The following is a 5,306-nucleotide window of genomic DNA, read 5'->3' as shown; positions in this document are numbered from 1 at the left end:
AGCATCAAAGATTACTACATGAATTTAGTCTTACGACAGTACAGAAACAAATACAACAAATCAGCATCAAAGATTACTACATGAATTTAGTCTTACGACAGTACAGAAACAAATACAACAAATCAGCATCAAAGATTACTACATGAATTTAGTCTTACGACAGTACAGAAACAAATCCAACAAATTGGCATCAAAGATTACTACATGAATTTAGTCTTACGACAGTACAGAAACAAATACAACAAATTGGCATCAAAGATTACTACATGAATTTAGTCTTACGATAGTACAGAAACAAATACAACAAATCAGCATCAAAGATTACTACATGAATTTAGTGTTTGTGAATATATAAAATGTAAATCTATCCCCGAGATGGAATCAAGAAATAACCTGACGAACGAAGTTTTGTTGACTTTGATTAAGAAAGAGAGTGTACCGTGTGACCAGATATTTAGATGAGAAATCAGAAATGCTGTTGTCTGTTTTTCAACCGGCAAATGGGATTGATTAAAGTAAACTAAATGACTGAATATTTTTTATTTTGTCAAAATAATCTTGTATAAATACCACCTGAAAATGAAAAGCCTTGAAGAATTGGCACAATGCAGGAATAACGAAGGGAAAATTAGATGACTAACTAACAAGCCACTCTGGTGGACGAAAGTATACATAGATATGAAATTATTGTTGGAAAAAATGCAGAAGCAATTCAGTACCGAATGTTGATTATATTTATTATTCAAGCTAACCAGGCCTAACCCTAAAGCAGTTGTAGCGTAAGAAGACCTACAGACACTGTACAAAAATAACATTAACCAGGCCTCACCCTAAACCAGTTGTAACGTAAGAAGGCCTACAGGCACTGTAAGGAATATCATTAATCAGACTTAGCCCTAAACCAGTTGTAACGTAAGAAAACATACACACACTGTACAGAAATAACACTAATCAGGTCTAACCCTAAACCAGTTGTAACGTAAGAAGACCTTCAGACACTGTACAAGAACAACACCTACCAGGCCTAACCCTAAAGCAGTTGTAGCGTAAGAAGACCTACAGACACTGTACAGAAATAACATTAACTAGACCTAACCCGAAACCAGTTGTAATGGTAAAAAAAGAGATATACAAAATGTATAACACCCTTTCACTCTTGAATCAAAAATTTTATCATATATTTCATTTAACTGAATGATTATTATTCAACAGATTACTTGGATTATTGTTGTTTTACTTTTTGTTCATATATAGAAGTTACCGATACAACTACTAGAGGGCATCACTAGTGTGTAAGATTGTACACAAATATCACCAAAGAACCTGAAAGTTCCGTTTCGTTAAACCGTCACATTCTTCAAATAAATATGTTAATAAAAGCTTGTTGTTCTTGTACAGTGTCTGAAGGTCTTCTAACGTTACAACTGCTTTAGGGTTAGACCTGATTAGTGTTATTTCTGTACAGTGTGTGTATGTTTTCTTACGTTACAACTGGTTTAGAGTTAGGTCTGATTAATGATATTCCTTACAGTGTCTGTAGGTCTTCTTACATTACAACTGGTTTAGGGTTAGGCCTGGGTAGTGTTGTTCCTGTCCTGTACAGTGTCTATCGGTTTTCTTACGTTACAAATGCTTTAGGGTTAGGGCTGGTTAGTATCCCCCCCCCCCCCTACAATCTCTTATCGATGGTATGAACTTTGAAGAAGATTCCTTTTCACTTCTTATCATTACGTTGGTATGAATTGTGGAAATCGTGATCATCATTACCCAGGAAGAAAAAAGGAAATGTCGTAATATATTTGATTATCAAATTATTGAGAAGATGTTTGTAAATTGAGAAACGATAACGTATCTGTTTTATCGGACTACGAGAAAGTTGAGATATAACATATTACATGTTACGCAGGAACAGAAAACAAATGTACTCTTGTTATATCTGAAAGTCCAAGTGTCAGTTTAATTTCAAAGAAAGGTATTGTTCTTCTACATTTAAGGTAATTGGCCATATAATTAAAATAATTAGCCATATAATTAAGATAATTGGCCATATAATTAAAATAATTGGCCATATAATTAAGATAATTGGCCATATAATTAAGATAATTGGCTATATAATTTAGATAATTAGCCATATAATTAAGATAATTGGCCATATAATTAAAATAATTGGCCATATAATTAAGATAATTGGCCATATAATTAAGATAATTGGCCATATAATTGAAATAATTAGCCATATAAATAAGATAAATGGCCGTATAATTAAAATAATTGGACATATAATTGAAATAATTGAGCATATAATTAAGATAATTGGCCATATAATTGAAATAATTGAGCATATAATTAAGATAATTGGCCATATAATTAAGATAATTGGGCATATAATTAAGATAATTAGCCATATAATTAATATAGAAAATATCTATGTTGAAACAATAAACTTTCTGTTCGACAATTTGAAGTTCTTTACTTGAAAAGATGTAGAGAAATAAATGTGCTGACAGTTTCTTGTTAAAACATCTGAAGCTTTGTTGAACTGATGGCTAAACTTTCGAAGACCAAAAGTTGGATTACTAAATGTAAAAAAACAACAACAACAACAATGTTAATTAATGCACGGAGCTCTTGTCTTGAAGAAGAAGAAGTGGCGGGAAAGTAATATCAAATAAGAAAAAAAACATTTTTGTTTCAACATCGTTTGATATCAAAGATAAGCTACACAACGGACTACCTGTGCTACTCCCACTACGAGTATCGAAACCCGGTTCTAAGCGGTGTGAGCCCCAAGAATTGGCTCATATCTTCAAAACGTGAGCACGTGATTTTAATTATCGTCAGTAACTAATTTGTTTTCTTCAAATTTAGTCACGTCTGTAAAACCAAAACTCTCAAGTTTCTTTTAATTATAACCCTGTCTAATTTGACACTTTGGAGAGACCCAAAGTCGACATTTAACACATACACACATACATACACTACGCTGACACGTGAATACGTATATATGCAGAAAGACATATATATTAGGTTTTCAGGAATAAACAGTACGTTTTATCTACGTGATGAGTAACAATGAAATCAAAGCCACTATAGAGAAACGTTACTATTTTCGTATCTTGTAACGGAAAATTCCTCTTCCGCTACATACGTCTGACAAAGCGGCAGCTTCGACAGCCGGCCTGATGTAAGGCCTTCTGTTGCTGTCACTACTTGTTTTACAGGGCAGTAGCTGCGTGTCAGCCAGTTTGATAACGCCCTCGTGTTGTTATCGTTACTACTTGTTTTACAGGGCAGTAGCTGCGTGTCAGCCAGTTTGATAAAACCCCTCGTGTTGTTATCGTTACTACTTGTTTTACAGGGCAGTAGCTGCGTGTCAGCCAGTTTGATAAAACCCCTCGTGTTGTTATCGTTACTACTTGTTTTACAGGGCAGTAGCTGTAGACGTAGAATGGATATCACCATGTAAGCATTACAATGAAGACGTAGAATAGATATCACCATGTAAATATTACAATGAAGACGTAAAATGGATATCACCATGTAAGTATTACAATGAAGACGTAAAATGGATATCACCATGTAAGTATTACAATGAAGACGTAGAATGGATATCACCATGTAAGTATTACAATGAAGACGTAGCATGGATATCATTACATGGTGATATCCATTCTACGTCTTCATTGTAATACTTACATGGTGATATCCATTCTACGTCTTCATTGTAATATTTACATGGGTATTACAATGAAGACGTAGAATGGATATTACCATGTAAGTATTACAATGAAGACGTAGAATGGATATCATCATGTATGTATTACAATGAAGACGTAAGACATATTGACCAGGTAAATATTACATTAGACTTGTACTATTCCATTATGTTATTGGGAACATTTCTATTTTTTTCTCATTCATCGTTTGTCTATTTATATATCTTATAAAAGTAATTGTTTTATCATTAGTTCAAATCGTGTCTTTAACAAAAAGTTACATTTTTAAAACTATGCTAGTGATCACTTTTTGTTTTCATGCCAGAAAATCATGTGAAGACTAAAATGGATTGGTGTGTACTGTAACGACGTGGTGAGACTCCAAAATAGTTTTATTATTACGTACTCGACTTTTTAAAACTCCCTTAATTAAAAGGTTAAGTTTTAAATTTTCCTTTTTTAAAAAACTAAAAACCTTTACTATCAAATCACGGATGGCTGGTCGAGAGGATGGACAAACTTCTCAAAGCACGGATGGCTGGTCGAGAGGATGGACAAACTTCTTCTGAGAATTTCAGAGGAAAACAAAGAGTAAAATAGTTTGGGTTTTACAGTTTCCTTGAGCGCTAAAAGAGAACAACAAAAAAACACAGTTTTATGCTCCAGTTGCTACACGTCGCTCCTTCTTAAAATTTACGTCACAGACTTACATTTATATTCAAAGAAGCGCATCCGTCGTCTCCGTTATCCGGACTTCAAACGACATCTTGAAAGGTAAGAGAGAGAGAAGAGATGAAATGCAGTTTCTATATGTCATCTTATCATGTTTTGAGCCTAAGTTAGATAAGATAATTTATACCTTCAGTGAGAAATAGTAAAAGTGTTAAGTTTCCTTTTCTGTTCATATTTAATGACTTTCGGCAAATAACCTAGTTTGAAGAGTATTGACTTGTAAGGATCTATTATTTTATTTATTTTTAACTAGCAGAGTACCCGGATGAGAATGGCTTTAACTTATTTAGTTCTTTATTTACATGCTAATTTATTGATCTATCATAAAGCTTCTTTGTACATAATATTTTTTTGTCTCGCTGTGAGGAGCAAAGAAGAAGAGATTATGATCAGAGAAGAAAATGAAGTCTTGATATCGATTTAACACATAATTGATCATGGATACAATGATTAGGAGAAGTCCTTACACAGAGAAAAAAACGTAAATAATAGCCCTCTTGATCACACATTACCAAAAAAGATCAGGCCTTTTTAATTTGACACCAGTTGGTCGTCCTGTTTGCCAAAAAATTGCTATATTGGTTACTTTGGCCTCAAAACGGCCTCTAAGGCCGCAGCCACATAGCCCATTTTACTTTCCGCACAAAGCTGTATCTGTACCCAGAGTTTGGAGTTTGTAGCTTTAAAAATGTGGCCGTGCATAAGGAACAGACCCACAGAGACATTCGTACTTATATATATATATATACTAGCTGAGTTAGCCGGCGTTGCACGGTAAAAATTTAGATTTGAAATGTATAGATCAGTTATTTTTTTCAGCAAATTATTCAGTAAGTAGACAAAAGCTGTGATATGAAG

At 33.6% G+C, this 5,306-nt stretch overlaps 1 long non-coding RNA gene across 1 annotated transcript in view; it reads left to right on the top strand.

The window, feature by feature from the left end:
• The first annotated feature begins 1,442 nt into the window (after nt 1-1,442).
• The window catches only part of LOC111083318, a 24,062-nt gene continuing 20,198 nt past the window's right edge, over nt 1,443-5,306 (top strand). Inside the window, exons 1-2 of the long non-coding RNA XR_002608963.1 lie at nt 1,443-1,972; nt 4,042-4,490. This is a non-coding gene — a long non-coding RNA (uncharacterized LOC111083318). The remainder of the gene's footprint in view (nt 1,973-4,041; nt 4,491-5,306) is intronic.

Source organism: Limulus polyphemus, unplaced genomic scaffold (genome assembly GCF_000517525.1).
Source record: "Limulus polyphemus unplaced genomic scaffold, Limulus_polyphemus-2.1.2 Scaffold9050, whole genome shotgun sequence".
Taxonomy (NCBI): Eukaryota; Metazoa; Arthropoda; class Merostomata; order Xiphosura; family Limulidae; genus Limulus; species Limulus polyphemus.
Note: the sequence above shows the minus strand (reverse complement) of the source record. Positions and strands in the feature narration are given on the sequence as shown.